This window comes from Pristiophorus japonicus, chromosome 15, assembly GCF_044704955.1.
Source record: "Pristiophorus japonicus isolate sPriJap1 chromosome 15, sPriJap1.hap1, whole genome shotgun sequence".
In the NCBI taxonomy this organism is placed as follows: Eukaryota; Metazoa; Chordata; class Chondrichthyes; family Pristiophoridae; genus Pristiophorus; species Pristiophorus japonicus.
This window is the reverse complement of record NC_091991.1, coordinates 105,056,351-105,081,741: the sequence shown is the minus strand read 5'-3', so window position 1 is coordinate 105,081,741 and position 25,391 is coordinate 105,056,351.

Here is a 25,391-nt window from a genome sequence, read left to right as displayed (position 1 = left end):
CGCGCTTCCTCGCTGGACGGATCCGGAGAGAACAGAGCCCCGTAATATTCACGGACCCTGTTGTTGACGCCCTCCGGATCCGAGACGAGAGAGCCGTCGTCGGCCAGCAGCGTCAAGAGCTGCTTACGGACACTCTGCCTTTTTTCCAGCGAGTAGAAGAAGGGGGAGCCGCGGTCCAGATCCCGCAGGAACCGGATCCGCGACCTCACGAACGCGCCTCGGGACCCGACGAGCTGCAGGTCCTTCAGCGCGGCCTTCTTCGCTTCGTACACCGTCCGCAGGGCCGGGTCCTGGACGACTTGACCGAGACGGGCTTCCAGGTCGAGCACCTCTTTTTCTAGGCGCCCGACTCTGGCCGCCCGCCTCTTGGTCGGCCCCCTCGCGTACTCTTGACAGAAGACGCGGACGTGAGCCTTGCCCACGTCCCACCATAGCCTCAAGGAGGGGAAGCCCCCCTGCTTCCTTCTCCAGTCGGACCAGAATCGACGGAACGAGTCCTGGAACCGCACGTCCTCCAGCAGCCGGTTGTTAAAGTGCCAGTACGCGGACCCCGTCCTCGCGCGGAGCGAAGCGAGCTCCGCCCACACCAGGTGGTGGTCCGAACACGGCACCGGCCGCATGGAGGCCGCCGGGACGCAGGAAACGTACGCCCGAGACACGTAAAGGCGGTCGACTCTAGACCATCCAACTCCAGGCCTCACCCAAGTAAAGGCGCTGGAGTCGGGGTGGAGATTTCGCCAGACGTCCACCAAGTCGAAGGACCCGACCAGGTCCCTCAACTTCTCCATCGCCGTCATGCACTGCGGGGCACCGGAGCGGTCCCTCGCCTCGAGGGTGCAGTTAAAATCCCCCCCGAGGACAATGCAGTCGCCGACGTCGACGGAGCCAAGAAGAGCGGACACCTCTTCAAAGAAGCGCGTTTGCTGCGGGCCGGGATGAGGGGCGTACACGTTCACGAGATGGAGCGGCACGTCCCCCAGGCGAACCGTTACGTGCAGCAAGCGGCCTGGCACGGGCTCCTCGACCCCCAAGATCTCCGGCTGAAAATGCGGGCCCAGCAAGATGGCCACCCCACTAGAAATGGCGGTGAGGTGGCTCATGCGGACCTCTCCTTGCCATTCCAGGAGCCACGTGGCTTCGTCTCCCGGAACGGTGTGGGTTTCTTGCAGGAAGCACACCGCATATTTCCCCTCCCGCAGGAGCGAAAAATTGTCAAATCTACGGCGTGCCCCTCTGCCGCCGTTGATGTTGAGGCTGGCTATGGTTATCTTCATGGCAAAAGCATAGTGCAACCTCTACCTTAACCCATTGTGGGGGAGGGAGCGGAGTCTTTTGTTGAACTCCGCTCCCTCCGCAGCCCAGCGAGGAGTCCCTCGAGCTCGCGCAGCTCAAGGTGCTGCTCCTTTGTCAAGGGCCCGCCCGCGGCCAAGGTTTTAACGGCGGCGCGGACGGACCCCTTGATCAGCTCCGGCTCGGACCATTTTTCCAGGGCCAGTCGGGCTTGGTCGCGGCGACCCCGGCTCTGGGCCAAAAAGTCCCGGAGTTCCTTTGCAGGAACGAGGAGGGCCTCAGCGGCGGCCGCGAGCAGATCCACCGCCTCACTGGCGGTGGTCTCTAGGTCTTCACCCGCGTCCCCCACCGAGTCCCCGTCCTCCTCCGGGAGGTGGCCGCCAGCAGCCGGCCCATCGACCGCACAAGGTACGGCAAATGAACCGGCCGCTCCAACCGGCCCTGGCACTGCCCCGATCCCACCCCCAGGATCGTCGGCAGAGGAGTCCCCACTGGGCTCTTTTAAAAATGGTGCTGGGTCGGGAAATGACAGCGGAAGGGGTTCCCCCTCCGCCCCAGGAACCGGAGAACAAGGAGAGACCCGGCCATAGGAAATCCCCAGGCCCTCCAAGTGCTCCAGCTCCAAAGTAAGGGGCGAGGGTGGGTGTTCCTCCCCCTCCCCGCTGCCACCCCCCGGCCCAGCATCTACAGTTTCATTAAAATCAATATATTTTGTTTCTGCCGGGTCGAGCAACTCCCGGGGGAAGTTGGGTAATAGCTGGGCGGGCTCAGGTTCGGCCTTTTCGGCCTCGCCCGCCTCAGTCCCCGGGACGCCCGGCCCGGCGGCTACGCATTCCTCCGCGGTCCCCACGCCCCCCACGACAGGCAGATCTTCCACTCCATCCCCGGGAGGCAGAGGCTGGGCAGCCTCAACTGTCTCACCCTCCCCGGGGAAAGACTCCTCGCGCCTGCAGCGCAATTTGGGGGCGCTGGTGGGGGACGCGGGACACGCGGCGGGCACCGACTCCTCCGCGGAGGGATATTGTTCCCCCTCCGCGTCATTGGGGCGGTGCCTCTTTTTGTTCCTGGGGGCGCGCGGAGTCAGGGAGACCTCCATGTCTGCCGAGGCCTCCCGCTCCGCCCCCACCTTTTTCTTTTCTTGCCCGCGCCCGGGCCCCTCTGTGGTGGTATTCAAGGGCCCGGGCACGGGCTCGGGGCACCCCGCGCTCGCCGGTGACGGGGTTGGGCTGAGCGCGGTGGTCAAATTATCCGGCGCACCGAGGGGACCCGCCTCTTGATGTTTTGTCTTCTTCCGCGCCTTCTTTCCGGTCGGACGCTCTCCCTCCCCCCCGCCGGAGGCCCTGAAAACAAAGGCCTCCGACGATGCCCGCGCACCCATGGATCCCGGCACGCGGACGCAACTAGGGGGAGGGGTGGCGGCAGCGCCAGCCTTGGCCGCCTTCGGTGGTTTGGCGGCCTTGGAGGCGGGGCAGTTCTTGCGAACATGCCCCACCTCCCTGCAGGCATGGCACAGCACGCCGTCCGACGTCCAGAAGACGCGGTAGGCAGTCCCCTCGTGCACCACATTAAAGTGCCCTTCTGTCACGTCCTCCCGCGCCAGCCGGACAAAGAGCTGGCGGCGGAAGGAGAACACGTGGCGCAGGCTGTTCTCCCTGAGGCCGAGCGGTATGGGGTTGATCCCTGACCTTACCTCCCCCAGTTGTTGTAGGTGAGGGAGGAGGAGCCCAGCGGGAACAAAGGGCGGGACGTTCGACACGATGACCCTCTGCGCGGTGGCCTCGAGAGGGTCCACCGGCAGGAACGTCCCGCCCACCGTGAGCCCCTTTTCGAGGGCCAGGGACACCGCCCGCTCCGACCCCAGGAAGAAAACAGCCTTCCCAGACATCTTGGAGGCTGCGACAATGGCCGAGGGGCCGACTACCCCAGCCATCGCCCGCACGCACTCCTCGATGCTCATTGTGGGGTGAGTGTAGCTCTTGACCCCGTGTTTTTTTGTTATAAGTGTAAATGGTGGCAGGGCAGCGGGTGGCGCAGGAGGTGCTGTGGAAGCGGTTGCCACCTGCGCATACGTCCTTGCTGGCCCTGCCACCGGCGTGGATGGGGTCGCCATCACGGGGTCCCTTTAAGGGCTACACCCACCCCAAAGTCACAGGCCTCAATGGTCTTTAATGGCCTCGTGTATTTAACTGAGCAGAGGAGCCCTTAACGAGGCACCTCTCCCCTCGTTGACAATTGGGGAGAGGCCTTGCTCCCTCTGCTCAGTTGTCTTAATTGTTTTTTTTTTTAAATTTGGAAGGAAAGGGTTCTCAGAGAGAGAGGGGAGAAACAGAGTAGCAGAGAAAAGAGAGAGGGGGGTGGGAAGGGGGGGGGGCTGCGAGGGCAGGTCTCTCCTCGCAGCTGTGGGTGGGTGCACTCCCCAGATGGCAAAACACAAAAGTCTTTGAGGTGGTCTTCAGGTGGGGGGAGAAGATGTCTTCACCTGGGGTAGCTGGAGCCACCAGGCACTCCTAACGATCTTTAATTGGGTGATTAATAACAATCTTCAGCCTGGTAGCTCCAGCTATCCCAGGCTAGGCAAATGTGGGGGGTGGGGGGGGTTCCAATTGTGGGGGGGGGCCTAGTTGTAAGCACGGCCCCCACGCACACTACCACACACACACACACCCCCCGCGATGTTCCGGCCCTCAGTGGTCTTCTTTCCTCCCCCCACCGATACAACAAAGTCTGTTTGGGGAAATGCACCCACACCCACCTGTTGAGATAGTAGAGTCTCCCTCCTTCCACACTGGATGTTGGTTGTTGTGGTTTTTCCCCCTCTCTCCAACTCTTTGCAGAAATGATAAAGATGTTGAAAGTTTTCTGCTTTCTCCTCCTCTCCCTCTGGATAGAAGTTGGTGTTGAAGCCCCTTCCTTCCTTCTCCTCCTGGGCTGGTCTCAGGGCTCTCCAGGCTGGAGCTCAAGTTGATAGCAGCTGCTCTCACTGCTCACTCAGCCAACTGAGCAGGACACGCCTCCAAAGCTCCATGATTGGTCCTTGTGCATGAAACTCTTTTTGGGAGTAAACAAAAAACATTAAACCGTGCCCCCCCGATCTGGGGGAAACACCAAACATTTGCAGGCCCTTTTATTTATTTTTTTGTTGGTATTTTTGGGGGGTTTTTTTGGGCACAAAAACATATTTTTTCTCCAAGTGCCCCCTATAAAATGGGAGGGGCACACTAAAAGCACCGGCAATTGTGCATGAAACTCTTTTGAGTTTATCTGTGAAAACATAAAACATTAAACGGTGCCACCCGACCTGGGTGACACAGCAGACATTTACAAGGCCCTTTTTTTTTCCCCCCTTTTTTGTGTTTTTTTTTTTTTTGTTTTTTTTTTTGGGGCGCTAAAATCAAATTTTTCCAGTGCCCCCTATAAAAGGAGAGGGGGACACTAAAAACACCGGCAATTAAAACAAGTTAAACTTTAAAACGTAAAATCAAATTAAAATTTGGTTGCCGGGCGTGATGATGCACTCCAGTCCCTCCGGTGCCCACCTCTCGCGGAAGGCCGCGAGCGTACCGGTGGACACCGCGTGCTCCATCTCCAAGGACACCCTGGACCGGATGTAAGAGCGGAAGAGAGGCAGGCAGTCAGGTTGAACGACCCCCTCGACCGCCCGCTGCCTGGACCGGCTGATGGCACCCTTGGCCGTGCCCAGGAGCAGTCCTACGAGGAGGCCTTCGGACCTACCCGCTCCCCTCCGCACAGGGTGCCCAAAGATCAGGAGAGTGGGACTGAAGTGCAGCCAGAATTTCAGGAGCAGCCCCTTCAAATAATAAAACAGGGGCTGCAACCTCGTGCATTCCATAAAAACATGGAACACGGACTCCTCCAGACCGCAGAAATTGCAGGCGGCCTGGGAGTCCGTGAACCGGCTTAAAAATTTGTTGCACGGCACTGCTCCGTGCACCACCCTCCAGGCCAAGTCCCCGATGAATAGTGGGAGGACCCCTACGTAGAGGGCCCTCCATCGGGGACCCCCGCCTCCTCCGGACGGCAAGATGGTACGCCATGGCGTGTCCGGACGGCCGGCGAGGATGGCAAAGTTGAGGGTGTGCAGGAGCAGCCCGTACAGGAAACCCCTCCGCGCGGAACTGAAAGGCACGGAGGGGATTTCCCCGAGGCGGCTCAAGTTGTGAGGCGCCGGCCCCCGAGGGAGGTTCCGGGGTTTGGCGCCGATGAGGAATTCCGTCCGGACGGGGGTCAGTTCGGACGGGATCTCCCCACGTGCTTGAGCCTCCTCGATACACCTAACGGAGTCAGGGCCCAGAGCTGTTTTTAGCGACTCGATGGCATCGGCCGCGCGGCGGACGTTGGCAGAATTTAGGCGCCGCGCCAGCGTGACTGGCGCCATCCAGCCCGCTCCTCCGCCATCGAGCAGGTCCCTGACCCTGGTCACCTCACCAGCCACAGCCCTCTCTTCCGACCGCCACATGAAGCCTCGGCCGTGGAGGTACGGATTCCCGAGCAGCGGTTCCTGCAGGACGGCCGCCACTCCAGGCGGCGGAGAGCTGCGCTTGGTGGAGACTTTGTTCCAGACCCTGATGAGTTCCCTGTAAAAGACAGGCAGCTCCCGGAGGGCGGTCCTGGCACCCCCCAAGTTCACAAACAGGAGCTGCGTGTCATAATTGAGGTCGAGCTGCTGGCGGAAGAAATACCTCGCCAGAGCACACCACCTAGGAGGGGGCTCGACGTAAAGGTATCTCTGCAGGGTCTGAAGACGGAAAGTCGCGAGCTGGGCGCTGACGCACACCAACGACTGACCGCCCTCCTCAAGCGGGAGACTCAAGACCGCGACAGAGACCCAGTGCTTCCTGTTGTTCCAGAAGAAGTCCACCAGCTTCTTCTGTATCTTGGCGACAAACGCAGGGGGAGGGGTCAAAGTGACCAGCCGGTACCACAGCATTGCGGCCACCAGCTGGTTTATGACTAGCGCTCGACCCCTGTAGGACAGCACTCGGAGCAGTCCTGTCCAGCGCCCTAGGCGAGCGGCGACCTTGGCCTCCAGCTCCTGCCAGTTCGCCGGCCAGGCTTCCTCGTCGGGGCTAAGGTAGACTCCCAGATAGAGGAGATGGGTCGTGCTCCAGGCAAAAGGCCTGAGCTCCTCCGGCAGGGAGTCCACCCGCCACTGACCCACCAGGAGTCCGGAACATTTCTCCCAGTTGATCCTGGCGGAGGACGCGGCCGAGTAAATCTCCTGGCACTCACGCATCCTCCGCAGGTCAGCGGGATCCTCTACCGCGAGGAGCACGTCATCGGCGTAAGCCGAGAGGACGACCTCCACGCCCGGCCCTTGCAGAGCCAGTCCCGTCAACCTCGTCCGCAAGAGGCGCAGGAAAGGCTCCACGCAAACGGCGTATAACTGGCCGGACATGGGGCATCCCTGGCGCACCCCTCTCCTAAAGCGAAGGGGCGCCGTCAAGGACCCGTTAACCTTAATCAGACACTCCGCGGCGGCGTACAAAAGTCGGATCCGGGCGACGAAATGCGTCCCGAACCCGAAAGCGCGCAGAGTTCCGAGCAGATAGTCGTGATCCACCCTGTCGAACGCCTTCTCTTGGTCGAGGGATAGGAAGGCGACCGACAGACCAGCCTCCTGGGAGCAATGGATGAGGTCCCGGACCAGATGGATGTTGTCGTGGATTGTCCGGCCCGGGACCGTGTATGACTGGTCGGGGTGGATCATGTGGTCCAGCACGGCACCAAGGCGAGCAGACATCGCCCTGGCGAAGATTTTGTAGTCCGTGCTGAGGAGGGAGACCGGGCGCCAGTTCTTAAGGAGGCGGAGATCGCCCTTCTTAGGCAGCAGGACGATGACTGCCCTGCGCCAAGAGAGGGGCATCTCCCCGGTCGCCAGACTTTCCCCCAGGACCCGCGCGTAGTCGCCCCCCAGGACGTCCCAGAACGCCCTGTGGAACTCCACGGTCAGCCCGTCCAGCCCCGGGGATTTTCCCCTCGAGAGCCGGGCGAGGGCACCGGTCAGCTCCGCCAGGCTTAGCGGAGCTTCCAGATTTTCGGCGCCCTCCGGGCCGACCTTCGGCAGGTCCTCCCACAAAACTCTACGCGCTTCCTCGCTGGACGGATCCGGAGAGAACAGAGCCCCGTAATATTCACGGACCCTGTTGTTGACGCCCTCCGGATCCGAGACGAGAGAGCCGTCGTCGGCCAGCAGCGTCAAGAGCTGCTTACGGACACTCTGCCTTTTTTCCAGCGAGTAGAAGAAGGGGGAGCCACGGTCCAGATCCCGCAGGAACCGGATCCGCGACCTCACGAACGCGCCTCGGGACCCGACGAGCTGCAGGTCCTTCAGCGCGGCCTTCTTCGCTTCGTACACCGTCCGCAGGGCCGGGTCCTGGACGACTTGACCGAGACGGGCTTCCAGGTCGAGCACCTCTTTTTCTAGGCGCCCGACTCTGGCCGCCCGCCTCTTGGTCGACCCCCTCGCGTACTCTTGACAGAAGACGCGGACGTGAGCCTTGCCCACGTCCCACCATAGCCTCAAGGAGGGGAAGCCCCCCTGCTTCCTTCTCCAGTCGGACCAGAATCGACGGAACGAGTCCTGGAACCGCACGTCCTCCAGCAGCCGGTTGTTAAAGTGCCAGTACGCGGACCCCGTCCTCGCGCGGAGCGAAGCGAGCTCCGCCCACACCAGGTGGTGGTCCGAGCACGGCACCGGCCGCATGGAGGCCGCCGGGACGCAGGAAACGTACGCCCGAGACACGTAAAGGCGGTCGACTCTAGACCATCCAACTCCAGGCCTCACCCAAGTAAAGGCGCTGGAGTCGGGGTGGAGATTTCGCCAGACGTCCACCAAGTCGAAGGACCCGACCAGGTCCCTCAACTTCTCCATCGCCGTCATGCACTGCGGGGCACCGGAGCGGTCCCTCGCCTCGAGGGTGCAGTTAAAATCCCCCCCGAGGACAATGCAGTCGCCGACGTCGACGGAGCCAAGAAGAGCGGACACCTCTTCAAAGAAGCGCGTCTGCTGCGGGCCGGGATGAGGGGCGTACACGTTCACGAGATGGAGCGGCACGTCCCCCAGGCGAACCGTTACGTGCAGCAAGCGGCCTGGCACGGGCTCCTCGACCCCCAAGATCTCCGGCTGAAAATGCGGGCCCAGCAAGATGGCCACCCCACTTGAAATGGCGGTGAAGTGGCTCATGCGGACCTCTCCTTGCCATTCCAGGAGCCACGTGGCTTCGTCTCCCGGAACGGTGTGGGTTTCTTGCAGGAAGCACACCGCATATTTCCCCTCCCGCAGGAGCGAAAAATTGTCAAATCTACGGCGTGCCCCTCTGCCGCCGTTGATGTTGAGGCTGGCTATGGTTATCTTCATGGCAAAAGCATAGTGCAACCTCTACCTTAACCTATTGTGGGGGAGGGAGCGAAGTCTTTTGTTGAACTCCGCTCCCTCCGCAGCCCAGCGAGGAGTCCCTCGAGCTCGCGCAGCTCAAGGTGCTGCTCCTTTGTCAAGGGCCCGCCCGCGGCCAAGGTTTTAACGGCGGCGCGGACGGACCCCTTGATCAGCTCCGGCTCGGACCATTTTTCCAGGGCCAGTCGGGCTTGGTCGCGGCGACCCCGGCTCTGGGCCAAAAAGTCCCGGAGTTCCTTTGCAGGAACGAGGAGGGCCTCAGCGGCGGCCGCGAGCAGATCCACCGCCTCCCTGGCGGTGGTCTCTAGGTCTTCACCCGCGTCCCCCACCGAGTCCCCGTCCTCCTCCGGGAGGTGGCCGCCAGCAGCCGGCCCATCGACCGCACAAGGTACGGCAAATGAACCGGCCGCTCCAACCGGCCCTGGCACTGCCCCGATCCCACCCCCAGGATCGTCGGCAGAGGAGTCCCCACTGGGCTCTTTTAAAAATGGTGCCGGGTCGGGAAATGACAGCGGAAGGGGTTCCCCCTCCGCCCCAGGAACCGGAGAACAAGGAGAGACCCGGCCATAGGAAATCCCCAGGCCCTCCAAGTGCTCCAGCTCCAAAGTAAGGGGCGAGGGTGGGTGTTCCTCCCCCTCCCCGCTGCCACCCCCCGGCCCAGCATCTACAGTATCATTAAAATCAATTGTTTCATTCTCTGCCGGGTCGAGCAAATCCCGGGGTAAGTTGTGTATTGGCTGGGCGGGCTCAGGTTCGGCCTTTTCGGCCCCGCCCGCCTCAGTCCCCGGGACGCTCGACCCGGCGGCTACGCATTCTTCCACTGGCCCCACGCCCCCCACGACAGGCAGATCTTCCACGCCCTTCCCAGGGGGCAGCGGCTGGGCAGCCTCGACTGCCTCACCCTCCCCGGGGAAAGACTCCTCGCGCCTGCAGCGCAATTTGGGGGCGCTGGTGGGGGACGCGGGACACGCGGCGGGCACCGCCTCCTCCGCGGAGGGATGTTGTTCCCCCTCCGCCTCATTGGGGCGGTGCCTCTTTTTGTTCCTGGGGGCGCGCGGAGTCAGGGAGACCTCCATGTCTGCCGAGGCCTCCCGCTCCGCCCCCCCCTTTTCCTTTTCTTGCCCGCGCCTGGGCCCCTCTGTGGTGTTATTCAAGGGCCCGGGCACGGGCTCGGGGCACCCCGCGCTCGCCGGTGACTGGGTTGGGCTGAGCGCGGTGGTCAGACTTTCTGGCGCACCGAGGGGACCCGCCTCTAGATGTTTTTCCTTCTTCTGCGCCTTCTTTCCGCTCGGACGCTCTCCCTCCCCCCCGCCGGAGGCCCTGAAAACAAAGGCCTCCGACGATGCCCGCGCACCCATGGCTCCCGGCACGCGGACGCAACTAGGGGGAGGGGTGGCGGCGGCGCCAGCTATGGCCGCCTTCGGTGGTTTGGCGGCCTTGGAGGCGGGGCAGTTCTTGCGAACGTGCCCCACCTCCCTGCAGGCATGGCACCGCACGCCGTCCGACGTCCAGAAGACGCGGTAGGCAGTCCCCTCGTGCACCACATTAAAGTGCCCTTCTGTCAGGTCCTCCCGCGCCAGCCGGACAAAGAGCTGGCGGCGGAAGGAGAACACGTGGCGCAGGCTGTTCTCCCTGAGGCCGAGCGGTATGGGGTTGATCCCCGACCTTACCTCCCCCAGTTGGTGTAGGTGAGGGAGGAGGAGCTCAGCGGAAACAAAGGGCGGGACGTTTGACACGATGACCCTCTGCGCGGTGGCCTCGAGAGGGTCCACCGGCAGGAACGTCCCGCCCACCGTGAGCCCCTTTTCAAGGGCCAGGGACACCGCCCGCTCCGACCCCAGGAAGAACACGGCCTTCCCAGACATCTTGGAGGCTGCGACAATGGCCGAGGGGCCGACTACCCCAGCCATCGCCCGCACGCACTCCTCGATGGTCATTGTGGGGTGAGTGTAGCTCCTGACCCCGTGTTTTTTCGTAATTAACCTAAATGGTGGCAGGGCAGCGGGTGGCGCAGGAGGGGCCGTGGAAGCGGTTGCCACCTGCGCATACGTCCTTGCTGGCCCTGCCACCGGCGTGGATGGGGTCGCCATCACGGGGTCCCTTTAAGGGCTACACCCACCCCAAAGTCACAGGCCTTAATGGTCTTAATTGGCCTCTTGTATAATGACTGAGCAGAGGAGCCCTTAATGAGGCACACCTCTCCCCTAGTTGGCAATTGGGGAGGGGCCTTGCTCCCTCTGCTCAGTTGTCTTAAATTGTTTGTTTTTTAAATTAAATTTGGAAGGAAGGGCTCTCAGAGAGAGAGGGGAGAAACAGAGTAACAGAGAAAAGAGAGAGGGGGGTGGGAAGGGGGGGGGGCTGCGAGGGCAGGTCTCTCGTCGCAGCTGTGGGTGGGTGCACTCCCCAGATGGCAAAACACAAAAGTCTTTGAGGTGGTCTTCAGGTGGGGGGAGAAGATGTCTTCACCTGGGGTAGCTGGAGCCACCAGGCACTCCTAACGATCTTTAATTGGGTGATTAATGAAAATCTTCAGCCTGGTAGCTCCAGCTATCCCAGGCTAGGCAATTGGGGGTGGGGGGGGTTTCAATTGTGGGGGGGGCCTAGTTGTAAGCACGGCCCCCACGCACACTACCACACACACACACACACACCCCCCGCGATGTTCCGGCCCTCAGTGGTCTTCTTTCCTCCCCCCACCGATACAACAAAGTCTGTTTTTGGGGAAATGCACCCACACCCACCTGTAGAGTAGTTGAGTCTCCCTCCTTCCACACTGGATGTTGTTGGTGGTTTTTCCCCCTCTCTCCAACTCTTTGCAGAATGGTAAAGTTGTTTCAAAGCTTTCTGCCTTTTCCTCCTCTCCCTCTGGGTAAAGTTGAAGGTGAAGCCCCTTCCTTCCTTCTCTTCCTGGGCTGGTCTCAGGGCTCTCCAGGCAGGAGCTCAAGTTGCTAGCTGCTTCCCTCACTGCTCACAGCTCTAACTGAGCAGGACACGCCTCCAAAGCTCCATGATTGGTCCTTGTGCATGAAACTCTTTTTGGGAGTAAACAAAAAACATTAAACCGTGCCCCCCCGATCTGGGGGAAACACCAAACATTTGCAGGCCCTTTTATTTATTTTTTTGTTGGTATTTTTGGGGGGTTTTTTTGGGCACAAAAACATATTTTTTCTCCAAGTGCCCCCTATAAAATGGGAGGGGCACACTAAAAGCACCGGCAATTGTGCATGAAATACTTTTGAGTTTATCTGTGAAAACATAAAACATTAAACGGTGCCACCCGACCTGGGTGACACTCCAGACATTTACAAGGCCCCTTTTTTTTTTTTTTTTTCCCCCCCTTTTTTTGTGTTTTTCTTTTTTTTTTTTTTTTTTTTTTTTTTTTTTTTTTTTTTTTTTTTTTGGGCACTAAAATCACAATTTTCCCCAGTGCCCCCTATAAAAGGGAAGGGGGACACTAAAAGCACCGGCAATTAAAACAAATTAAACTTAAAAACGTAAAATCAAATTAAAATTTGGTTGCCGGGCGTGATGATGCACTCCAGTCCCTCCGGTGCCCACCTCTCGCGGAAGGCCGCGAGCGTACCGGTGGACACCGCGTGCTCCATCTCCAAGGACACCCTGGACCGGATGTAAGAGCGGAAGAGAGGCAGGCAGTCAGGTTGAACGACCACCTCGACCGCCCGCTGCCTGGACCGGCTGATGGCACCCTTGGCCGTGCCCAGGAGCAGTCCTACGAGGAGGCCTTCGGACCTACCCGCTCCCCTCCGCACAGGGTGCCCAAAGATCAGGAGAGTGGGACTGAAGTGCAGCCAGAATTTCAGGAGCAGCCCCTTCAAATAATAAAACAGGGGCTGCAACCTCGTGCATTCCATAAAAACATGGAACACGGACTCCTCCAGACCGCAGAAATTGCAGGCGGCCTGGGAGTCCGTGAACCGGCTTAAAAATTTGTTGCACGGCACTGCTCCGTGCACCACCCTCCAGGCCAAGTCCCCGATGAATAGTGGGAGGACCCCTGCGTAGAGGGCCCTCCATCGGGGACCCCCGCCTCCTCCGGACGGCAAGATGGTACGCCATGGCGTGTCCGGACGGCCGGCGAGGATGGCAAAGTTGAGGGTGTGCAGGAGCAGCCCGTACAGGAAACCCCTCCGCGCGGAACTGAAAGGCACGGAGGGGATTTCCCCGAGGCGGCTCAAGTTGTGAGGCGCCGGCCCCCGAGGGAGGTTCCGGGGTTTGGCGCCGATGAGGAATTCCGTCCGGACGGGGGTCAGTTCGGACGGGATCTCCCCACGTGCTTGAGCCTCCTCGATACACCTAACGGAGTCAGGGCCCAGAGCTGTTTTTAGCGACTCGATGGCATCGGCCGCGCGGCGGACGTTGGCAGAATTTAGGCGCCGCGCCAGCGTGACTGGCGCCATCCAGCCCGCTCCTCCGCCATCGAGCAGGTCCCTGACCCTGGTCACCTCACCAGCCACAGCCCTCTCTTCCGACCGCCACATGAAGCCTCGGCCGTGGAGGTACGGATTCCCGAGCAGCGGTTCCTGCAGGACGGCCGCCACTCCAGCCGGCGGAGAGCTGCGCTTGGTGGAGACTTTGTTCCAGACCCTGATGAGTTCCCTGTAAAAGACAGGCAGCTCCCGGAGGGCGGTCCTGGCACCCCCCAAGTTCACAAACAGGAGCTGCGTGTCATAATTGAGGTTGAGCTGCTGGCGGAAGAAATACCTCGCCAGAGCACACCACCTAGGAGGGGGCTCGACGTAAAGGTATCTCTGCAGGGTCTGAAGACGGAAAGTCGCGAGCTGGGCGCTGACGCACACCAACGACTGACCGCCCTCCTCAAGCGGGAGACTCAAGACCGCGACAGAGACCCAGTGCTTCCTGTTGTTCCAGAAGAAGTCCACCAGCTTCTTCTGTATCTTGGCGACAAACGCAGGGGGAGGGGTCAAAGTGACCAGCCGGTACCACAGCATTGCGGCCACCAGCTGGTTTATGACTAGCGCTCGACCCCTGTAGGACAGCACTCGGAGCAGTCCTGTCCAGCGCCCTAGGCGAGCGGCGACCTTGGCCTCCAGCTCCTGCCAGTTCGCCGGCCAGGCTTCCTCGTCGGGGCTAAGGTAGACTCCCAGATAGAGGAGATGGGTCGTGCTCCAGGCAAAAGGCCTGAGCTCCTCCGGCAGGGAGTCCACCCGCCACTGACCCACCAGGAGTCCGGAACATTTCTCCCAGTTGATCCTGGCGGAGGACGCGGCCGAGTAAATCTCCTGGCACTCACGCATCCTCCGCAGGTCAGCGGGATCCTCTACCGCGAGGAGCACGTCATCGGCGTAAGCCGAGAGGACGACCTCCACGCCCGGCCCTTGCAGAGCCAGTCCCGTCAACCTCGTCCGCAAGAGGCGCAGGAAAGGCTCCACGCAAACGGCGTATAACTGGCCGGACATGGGGCATCCCTGGCGCACCCCTCTCCTAAAGCGAAGGGGCGCCGTCAAGGACCCGTTAACCTTAATCAGACACTCCGCGGCGGCGTACAAAAGTCGGATCCGGGCGACGAAATGCGTCCCGAACCCGAAAGCGCGCAGAGTTCCGAGCAGATAGTCGTGATCCACCCTGTCGAACGCCTTCTCTTGGTCGAGGGATAGGAAGGCGACCGACAGACCAGCCTCCTGGGAGCAATGGATGAGGTCCCGGACCAGATGGATGTTGTCGTGGATTGTCCGGCCCGGGACCGTGTATGACTGGTCGGGGTGGATCATGTGGTCCAGCACGGCACCAAGGCGAGCAGACATCGCCCTGGCGAAGATTTTGTAGTCCGTGCTGAGGAGGGAGACCGGGCGCCAGTTCTTAAGGAGGCGGAGATCGCCCTTCTTAGGCAGCAGGACGATGACTGCCCTGCGCCAAGAGAGGGGCATCTCCCCGGTCGCCAGACTTTCCCCCAGGACCCGCGCGTAGTCGCCCCCCAGGACGTCCCAGAACGCCCTGTGGAACTCCACGGTCAGCCCGTCCAGCCCCGGGGATTTTCCCCTCGAGAGCCGGGCGAGGGCACCGGTCAGCTCCGCCAGGCTTAGCGGAGCTTCCAGATTTTCGGCGCCCTCCGGGCCGACCTTCGGCAGGTCCTCCCACAAAACTCTACGCGCTTCCTCGCTGGACGGATCCGGAGAGAACAGAGCCCCGTAATATTCACGGACCCTGTTGTTGACGCCCTCCGGATCCGAGACGAGAGAGCCGTCGTCGGCCAGCAGCGTCAAGAGCTGCTTACGGACACTCTGCCTTTTTTCCAGCGAGTAGAAGAAGGGGGAGCCGCGGTCCAGATCCCGCAGGAACCGGATCCGCGACCTCACGAACGCGCCTCGGGACCCGACGAGCTGCAGGTCCTTCAGCGCGGCCTTCTTCGCTTCGTACACCGTCCGCAGGGCCGGGTCCTGGACGACTTGACCGAGACGGGCTTCCAGGTCGAGCACCTCTTTTTCTAGGCGCCCGACTCTGGCCGCCCGCCTCTTGGTCGACCCCCTCGCGTACTCTTGACAGAAGACGCGGACGTGAGCCTTGCCCACGTCCCACCATAGCCTCAAGGAGGGGAAGCCCCCCTGCTTCCTTCTCCAGTCGGACCAGAATCGACGGAACGAGTCCTGGAACCGCACGTCCTCCAGCAGCCGGTTGTTAAAGTGCCAGTACGCGGACCCCGTCCTCGCGCGGAGCGAAGCGAGCTCCGCCCACACCAGGTGGTGGTCCGAGCACGGCACCGGCCGCATGGAGGCCGCCGGGACGCAGGAAACGTACGCCCGAGACACGTAAAGGCGGTCGACTCTAGACCATCCAACTCCAGGCCTCACCCAAGTAAAGGCGCTGGAGTCGGGGTGGAGATTTCGCCAGACGTCCACCAAGTCGAAGGACCCGACCAGGTCCCTCAACTTCTCCATCGCCGTCATGCACTGCGGGGCACCGGAGCGGTCCCTCGCCTCGAGGGTGCAGTTAAAATCCCCCCCGAGGACAATGCAGTCGCCGACGTCGACGGAGCCAAGAAGAGCGGACACCTCTTCAAAGAAGCGCGTCTGCTGCGGGCCGGGATGAGGGGCGTACACGTTCACGAGATGGAGCGGCACGTCCCCCAGGCGAACCGTTACGTGCAGCAAGCGGCCTGGCACGGGCTCCTCGACCCCCAAGATCTCCGGCTGAAAATGCGGGCCCAGCAAGATGGCCACCCCACTTGAAATGGCGGTGAGGTGGCTCATGCGGACCTCTCCTTGCCATTCCAGGAGCCACGTGGCTTCGTCTCCCGGAACGGTGTGGGTTTCTTGCAGGAAGCACACCGCATATTTCCCCTCCCGCAGGAGCGAAAAATTGTCAAATCTACGGCGTGCCCCTCTGCCGCCGTTGATGTTGAGGCTGGCTATGGTTATCTTCATGGCAAAAGCATAGTGCAACCTCTACCTTAACCTATTGTGGGGGAGGGAGCGAAGTCTTTTGTTGAACTCCGCTCCCTCCGCAGCCCAGCGAGGAGTCCCTCGAGCTCGCGCAGCTCAAGGTGCTGCTCCTTTGTCAAGGGCCCGCCCGCGGCCAAGGTTTTAACGGCGGCGCGGACGGACCCCTTGATCAGCTCCGGCTCGGACCATTTTTCCAGGGCCAGTCGGGCTTGGTCGCGGCGACCCCGGCTCTGGGCCAAAAAGTCCCGGAGTTCCTTTGCAGGAACGAGGAGGGCCTCAGCGGCGGCCGCGAGCAGATCCACCGCCTCCCTGGCGGTGGTCTCTAGGTCTTCACCCGCGTCCCCCACCGAGTCCCCGTCCTCCTCCGGGAGGTGGCCGCCAGCAGCCGGCCCATCGACCGCACAAGGTACGGCAAATGAACCGGCCGCTCCAACCGGCCCTGGCACTGCCCCGATCCCACCCCCAGGATCGTCGGCAGAGGAGTCCCCACTGGGCTCTTTTAAAAATGGTGCCGGGTCGGGAAATGACAGCGGAAGGGGTTCCCCCTCCGCCCCAGGAACCGGAGAACAAGGAGAGACCCGGCCATAGGAAATCCCCAGGCCCTCCAAGTGCTCCAGCTCCAAAGTAAGGGGCGAGGGTGGGTGTTCCTCCCCCTCCCCGCTGCCACCCCCCGGCCCAGCATCTACAGTATCATTAAAATCAATTGTTTCAGTTTCTGCCGGGTCGAGCAAATCCCGGGGTAAGTTGTGTATTGGCTGGGCGGGCTCAGGTTCGGCCTTTTCGGCCCCGCCCGCCTCAGTCCCCGGGACGCCCGGCCCGGCGGCAATGCATTCTTCCACTGGCCCCACGCCCCCCACGACAGGCAGATCTTCCACGCCCTCCCCAGGAGGCAGCGGCTGGGCAGCCTCGACTGCCTCACCCTCCCCGGGGAAAGACTCCTCGCGCCTGCAGCGCAATTTGGGGGCGCTGGTGGGGGACGCGGGACACGCGGCGGGCACCGCCTCCTCCGCGGAGGGATGTTGTTCCCCCTCCGCCTCATTGGGGCGGTGCCTCTTTTTGTTCCTGGGGGCGCGCGGAGTCAGGGAGACCTCCATGTCTGCCGAGGCCTCCCGCTCCGCCCCCCCCTTTTCCTTTTCTTGCCCGCGCCTGGGCCCCTCTGTGGTGTTATTCAAGGGCCCGGGCACGGGCTCGGGGCACCCCGCGCTCGCCGGTGACTGGGTTGGGCTGAGCGCGGTGGTCAGACTTTCCGGCGCACCGAGGGGACCCGCCTCTAGATGTTTTTCCTTCTTCTGCGCCTTCTTTCCGCTCGGACGCTCTCCCTCCCCCCCGCCGGAGGCCCTGAAAACAAAGGCCTCCGACGATGCCCGCGCACCCATGGCTCCCGGCACGCGGACGCAACTAGGGGGAGGGGTGGCGGCGGCGCCAGCTATGGCCGCCTTCGGTGGTTTGGCGGCCTTGGAGGCGGGGCAGTTCTTGCGAACGTGCCCCACCTCCCTGCAGGCATGGCACCGCACGCCATCCGACGTCCAGAAGACGCGGTAGGCAGTCCCCTCGTGCACCACATTAAAGTGCCCTTCTGTCAGGTCCTCCCGCGCCAGCCGGACAAAGAGCTGGCGGCGGAAGGAGAACACGTGGCGCAGGCTGTTCTCCCTGAGGCCGAGCGGTATGGGGTTGATCCCCGACCTTACCTCCCCCAGTTGGTGTAGGTGAGGGAGGAGGAGCTCAGCGGAAACAAAGGGCGGGACGTTTGACACGATGACCCTCTGCGCGGTGGCCTCGAGAGGGTCCACCGGCAGGAACGTCCCGCCCACCGTGAGCCCCTTTTCAAGGGCCAGGGACACCGCCCGCTCCGACCCCAGGAAGAACACGGCCTTCCCAGACATCTTGGAGGCTGCGACAATGGCCGAGGGGCCGACTACCCCAGCCATCGCCCGCACGCACTCCTCGATGGTCATTGTGGGGTGAGTGTAGCTCCTGACCCCGTGTTTTTTCGTAATTAACCTAAATGGTGGCAGGGCAGCGGGTGGCGCAGGAGGGGCCGTGGAAGCGGTTGCCACCTGCGCATACGTCCTTGCTGGCCCTGCCACCGGCGTGGATGGGGTCGCCATCACGGGGTCCCTTTAAGGGCTACACCCACCCCAAAGTCACAGGCCTTAATGGTCTTAATTGGCCTCTTGTATAATGACTGAGCAGAGGAGCCCTTAATGAGGCACACCTCTCCCCTAGTTGGCAATTGGGGAGGGGCCTTGCTCCCTCTGCTCAGTTGTCTTAAATTGTTTGTTTTTTAAATTAAATTTGGAAGGAAGGGCTCTCAGAGAGAGAGGGGAGAAACAGAGTAACAGAGAAAAGAGAGAGGGGGGTGGGAAGGGGGGGGGGCTGCGAGGGCAGGTCTCTCGTCGCAGCTGTGGGTGGGTGCACTCCCCAGATGGCAAAACACAAAAGTCTTTGAGGTGGTCTTCAGGTGGGGGGAGAAGATGTCTTCACCTGGGGTAGCTGGAGCCACCAGGCACTCCTAACGATCTTTAATTGGGTGATTAATGAAAATCTTCAGCCTGGTAGCTCCAGCTATCCCAGGCTAGGCAATTGGGGGTGGGGGGGGTTTCAATTGTGGGGGGGGCCTAGTTGTAAGCACGGCCCCCACGCACACTACCACACACACACACACACACCCCCCGCGATGTTCCGGCCCTCAGTGGTCTTCTTTCCTCCCCCCACCGATACAACAAAGTCTGTTTTTGGGGAAATGCACCCACACCCACCTGTAGAGTAGTTGAGTCTCCCTCCTTCCACACTGGATGTTGTTGGTGGTTTTTCCCCCTCTCTCCAACTCTTTGCAGAATGGTAAAGTTGTTTCAAAGCTTTCTGCCTTTTCCTCCTCTCCCTCTGGGTAAAGTTGAAGGTGAAGCCCCTTCCTTCCTTCTCTTCCTGGGCTGGTCTCAGGGCTCTCCAGGCAGGAGCTCAAGTTGCTAGCTGCTTCCCTCACTGCTCACAGCTCTAACTGAGCAGGACACGCCTCCAAAGCTCCATGATTGGTCCTTGTGCATGAAACTCTTTTTGGGAGTAAACAAAAAACATTAAACCGTGCCCCCCCGATCTGGGGGAAACACCAAACATTTGCAGGCCCTTTTATTTATTTTTTTGTTGGTATTTTTGGGGGGTTTTTTTGGGCACAAAAACATATTTTTTCTCCAAGTGCCCCCTATAAAATGGGAGGGGCACACTAAAAGCACCGGCAATTGTGCATGAAACTCTTTTAGAGTCTACCTGCGAAAACATAAACATTAAACTGTGCCACCCGACCTGGGTGACACTCCAGACATTTACAAGGCCCATTTTTTTCCCCCCTTTTTTTGTGTTTTTTTTTTGTTTTTTCTTTTTTTTTTTTTTGTTTTTTTTTTTTTTTGGGCACTAAAATCACAATTTTTCCCCAGTGCCCCCTATAAAAGGGAAGGGGACACTAAAAGCACCGGCAATTAAAACAAATTAACTTTAAAACGTAAAATCAAATTAAAATTTGGTTGCCGGGCGTGATGATGCACTCCAGTCCCTCCGGTGCCCACCTCTCGCGGAAGGCCGCGAGCGTACCGGTGGACACCGCGTGCTCCATCTCCAAGGACACCCTGGACCGGATGTAAGAGCGGAAGAGAGGCAGGCAGTCAGGTTGAACGACCCCCTCGACCGCCCGCTGCCTGGACCGGCTGATGGCACCCTTGGCCGTGCCCAGGAGCAGTCCTACGAGGAGGCCTTCGGACCTACCCGCTCCCCTCCGCACAGGGTGCCCAAAGATCAGGAGAGTGGGACTGAAGTGCAGCCAGAATTTCAGGAGCAGCCCCTTCAAATAATGGAACAGGGGCTGCAACCTTGTGCACTCAATAAAAACATGGAACACGGACTCCTCCAGACCGCAGAAATTGCAGGCGGCCTGGGAGTCCGTGAACCGGCTTAAAAATTTGTTGCACGGCACTGCTCCGTGCACCACCCTCCAGGCCAAGTCCCCGATGAATAGTGGGAGGACCCCTGCGTAGAGTGCCCTCCATCGGGGACCCCCGCCTCCTCCGGCCGGCAAGATGGTGCGCCATGGCGTGTCCGGACGGCCGGCGAGGATGGCAAAGTTGAGGGTGTGCAGGAGCAGCCCGTACAGGAAACCCCTCCGCGCGGAACTGAAAGGCACGGAGGGGATTTCCCCGAGGCGGCTCAAGTTGTGAGGCGCCGGCCCCCGAGGGAGGTTCCGGGGTTTGGCGCCGATGAGGAATTCCGTCCGGACGGGGGTCAGTTCGGACGGGATCTCCCCACGTGCTTGAGCCTCCTCGATACACCTAACGGAGTCAGGGCCCAGAGCTGTTTTTAGCGACTCGATGGCATCGGCCGCGCGGCGGACGTTGGCAGAATTTAGGCGCCGCGCCAGCGTGACTGGCGCCATCCAGCCCGCTCCTCCGCCATCGAGCAGGTCCCTGACCCTGGTCACCTCACCAGCCACAGCCCTCTCTTCCGACCGCCACATGAAGCCTCGGCCGTGGAGGTACGGATTCCCGAGCAGCGGCTCCTGCAGGACGGCCGCCACTCCAGCCGGCGGAGAGCTGCGCTTGGTGGAGACTTTGTTCCAGACCCTGATGAGTTCCCTGTAAAAGACAGGCAGCTCCCGGAGGGCGGTCCTGGCACCCCCCAAGTTCACAAACAGGAGCTGCGTGTCATAATTGAGGTCGAGCTGCTGGCGGAAGAAATACCTCGCCAGAGCACACCACCTAGGAGGGGGCTCGACGTAAAGGTATCTCTGCAGGGTCTGAAGACGGAAAGTCGCGAGCTGGGCGCTGACGCACACCAACGACTGACCGCCCTCCTCAAGCGGGAGACTCAAGACCGCGACAGAGACCCAGTGCTTCCTGTTGTTCCAGAAGAAGTCCACCAGCTTCTTCTGTATCTTGGCGACAAACGCAGGGGGAGGGGTCAAAGTGACCAGCCGGTACCACAGCATTGCGGCCACCAGCTGGTTTATGACTAGCGCTCGACCCCTGTAGGACAGCACTCGGAGCAGTCCTGTCCAGCGCCCTAGGCGAGCGGCGACCTTGGCCTCCAGCTCCTGCCAGTTCGCCGGCCAGGCTTCCTCGTCGGGGCTAAGGTAGACTCCCAGATAGAGGAGATGGGTCGTGCTCCAGGCAAAAGGCCTGAGCTCCTCCGGCAGGGAGTCCACCCGCCACTGACCCACCAGGAGTCCGGAACATTTCTCCCAGTTGATCCTGGCGGAGGACGCGGCCGAGTAAATCTCCTGGCACTCACGCATCCTCCGCAGGTCAGCGGGATCCTCTACCGCGAGGAGCACGTCATCGGCGTAAGCCGAGAGGACGACCTCCACGCCCGGCCCTTGCAGAGCCAGTCCCGTCAACCTCGTCCGCAAGAGGCGCAGGAAAGGCTCCACGCAAACGGCGTATAACTGGCCGGACATGGGGCATCCCTGGCGCACCCCTCTCCTAAAGCGAAGGGGCGCCGTCAAGGACCCGTTAACCTTAATCAGACACTCCGCGGCGGCGTACAAAAGTCGGATCCGGGCGACGAAATGCGTCCCGAACCCGAAAGCGCGCAGAGTTCCGAGCAGATAGTCGTGATCCACCCTGTCGAACGCCTTCTCTTGGTCGAGGGATAGGAAGGCGACCGACAGACCAGCCTCCTGGGAGCAATGGATGAGGTCCCGGACCAGATGGATGTTGTCGTGGATTGTCCGGCCCGGGACCGTGTATGACTGGTCGGGGTGGATCATGTGGTCCAGCACGGCACCAAGGCGAGCAGACATCGCCCTGGCGAAGATTTTGTAGTCCGTGCTGAGGAGGGAGACCGGGCGCCAGTTCTTAAGGAGGCGGAGATCGCCCTTCTTAGGCAGCAGGACGATGACTGCCCTGCGCCAAGAGAGGGGCATCTCCCCGGTCGCCAGACTTTCCCCCAGGACCCGCGCGTAGTCGCCCCCCAGGACGTCCCAGAACGCCCTGTGGAACTCCACGGTCAGCCCGTCCAGCCCCGGGGATTTTCCCCTCGAGAGCCGGGCGAGGGCACCGGTCAGCTCCGCCAGGCTTAGCGGAGCTTCCAGATTTTCGGCGCCCTCCGGGCCGACCTTCGGCAGGTCCTCCCACAAAACTCTACGCGCTTCCTCGCTGGACGGATCCGGAGAGAACAGAGCCCCGTAATATTCACGGACCCTGTTGTTGACGCCCTCCGGATCCGAGACGAGAGAGCCGTCGTCGGCCAGCAGCGTCAAGAGCTGCTTACGGACACTCTGCCTTTTTTCCAGCGAGTAGAAGAAGGGGGAGCCGCGGTCCAGATCCCGCAGGAACCGGATCCGCGACCTCACGAACGCGCCTCGGGACCCGACGAGCTGCAGGTCCTTCAGCGCGGCCTTCTTCGCTTCGTACACCGTCCGCAGGGCCGGGTCCTGGACGACTTGACCGAGACGGGCTTCCAGGTCGAGCACCTCTTTTTCTAGGCGCCCGACTCTGGCCGCCCGCCTCTTGGTCGACCCCCTCGCGTACTCTTGACAGAAGACGCGGACGTGAGCCTTGCCCACGTCCCACCATAGCCTCAAGGAGGGGAAGCCCCCCTGCTTCCTTCTCCAGTCGGACCAGAATCGACGGAACGAGTCCTGGAACCGCACGTCCTCCAGCAGCCGGTTGTTAAAGTGCCAGTACGCGGACCCCGTCCTCGCGCGGAGCGAAGCGAGCTCCGCCCACACCAGGTGGTGGTCCGAACACGGCACCGGCCGCATGGAGGCCGCCGGGACGCAGGAAACGTACGCCCGAGACACGTAAAGGCGGTCGACTCTAGACCATCCAACTCCAGGCCTCACCCAAGTAAAGGCGCTGGAGTCGGGGTGGAGATTTCGCCAGACGTCCACCAAGTCGAAGGACCCGACCAGGTCCCTCAACTTCTCCATCGCCGTCATGCACTGCGGGGCACCGGAGCGGTCCCTCGCCTCGAGGGTGCAGTTAAAATCCCCCCCGAGGACAATGCAGTCGCCGACGTCGACGGAGCCAAGAAGAGCGGACACCTCTTCAAAGAAGCGCGTCTGCTGCGGGCCGGGATGAGGGGCGTACACGTTCACGAGATGGAGCGGCACGTCCCCCAGGCGAACCGTTACGTGCAGCAAGCGGCCTGGCACGGGCTCCTCGACCCCCAAGATCTCCGGCTGAAAATGCGGGCCCAGCAAGATGGCCACCCCACTAGAAATGGCGGTGAGGTGGCTCATGCGGACCTCTCCTTGCCATTCCAGGAGCCACGTGGCTTCGTCTCCCGGAACGGTGTGGGTTTCTTGCAGGAAGCACACCGCATATTTCCCCTCCCGCAGGAGCGAAAAATTGTCAAATCTACGGCGTGCCCCTCTGCCGCCGTTGATGTTGAGGCTGGCTATGGTTATCTTCATGGCAAAAGCATAGTGCAACCTCTACCTTAACCTATTGTGGGGGAGGGAGCGGAGTCTTTTGTTGAACTCCGCTCCCTCCGCAGCCCAGCGAGGAGTCCCTCGAGCTCGCGCAGCTCAAGGTGCTGCTCCTTTGTCAAGGGCCCGCCCGCGGCCAAGGTTTTAACGGCGGCGCGGACGGACCCCTTGATCAGCTCCGGCTCGGACCATTTATCCAGGGCCAGTCGGGCTTGGTCGCGGCGACCCCGGCTCTGGGCCAAAAAGTCCCGGAGTTCCTTTGCAGGAACGAGGAGGGCCTCAGCGGCGGCCGCGAGCAGATCCACCGCCTCACTGGCGGTGGTCTCTAGGTCTTCACCCGCGTCCCCCACCGAGTCCCCGTCCTCCTCCGGGAGGTGGCCGCCAGCAGCCGGCCCATCGACCGCACAAGGTACGGCAAATGAACCGGCCGCTCCAACCGGCCCTGGCACTGCCCCGATCCCACCCCCAGGATCGTCGGCAGAGGAGTCCCCACTGGGCTCTTTTAAAAATGGTGCTGGGTCGGGAAATGACAGCGGAAGGGGTTCCCCCTCCGCCCCAGGAACCGGAGAACAAGGAGAGACCCGGCCATAGAAAATCCCCAGGCCCTCCAAGCGCTCCAGCTCCAAAGTAAGGGGCGAGGGTGGGTGTTCCTCCCCCTCCCCGCTGCCACCCCCCGGCCCAGCATCTACAGTTTCATTAAAATCAACAAATTGTTTTTCTGCCGGGTCGAGCGACTCCCGGGGGAAGTTGGGTAATAGCTGGGCGGGCTCAGGTTCGGCCTTTTCGGCCTCGCCCGCCTCAGTCCCCGGGACGCCCGGCCCGGCGGCTACGCATTGCTCCGCGGTCCCCACGCCCCCCACGACAGGCAGATCTTCCACTCCATCCCCGGGAGGCAGAGGCTGGGCAGCCTCAACTGTCTCACCCTCCCCGGGGAAAGACTCCTCGCGCCTGCAGCGCAATTTGGGGGCGCTGGTGGGGGACGCGGGACACGCGGCGGGCACCGACTCCTCCGCGGAGGGATGTTGTTCCCCCTCCGCGTCATTGGGGCGGTGCCTCTTTTTGTTCCTGGGGGCGCGCGGCGTCAGGGAGACCTCCATGTCTGCCGAGGCCTCCCGCTCCGCCCCCCCCTTTTCCTTTTCTTGCCCGCGCCCGGGCCCCTCTGCGGTATTGGTCAAGGGCTCGGGCACGGGCTCGGGGCACCCCGCGCTCGCCGGTGGCTGGGTTGGGCCGAGCGCGGTGGTCAATCCTTCTGGCGCACTGAGGGGACCCGCCTCTAGATGTTTCTTCTTGTTCCGCGCCTTCTTTCCGCTCGGACGCTCTCCCTCCCCCCCGCCGGAGGCCCTGAAAACAAAGGCCTCCGACGATGCCCGCGCACCTACGGCTCCCGGCACGCGGACGCAACTAGGGGGAGGGGTGGCGGCGGCGCCAGCCTTGGCCGCCTTCGATGGTTTGGCGGCCTTGGAGGCGGGGCAGTTCTTGCGAACGTGCCCCACCTCCCTGCAGGCATGGCACCGCACGCCATCCGACGTCCAGAAGACGCGGTAGGCAGTCCCCTCGTGCACCACATTAAAGTGCCCTTCTGTCAGGTCCTCCCGCGCCAGCCGGACAAAGAGCTGGCGGCGGAAGGAGAACACGTGGCGCAGGCTGTTCTCCCTGAGGCCGAGCGGTATGGGGTTGATCCCCGACCTTACCTCCCCCAGTTGGTGTAGGTGAGGGAGGAGGAGCTCAGCGGAAACAAAGGGCGGGACGTTTGACACGATGACCCTCTGCGCGGTGGCCTCGAGAGGGTCCACCGGCAGGAACGTCCCGCCCACCGTGAGCCCCTTTTCAAGGGCCAGGGACACCGCCCGCT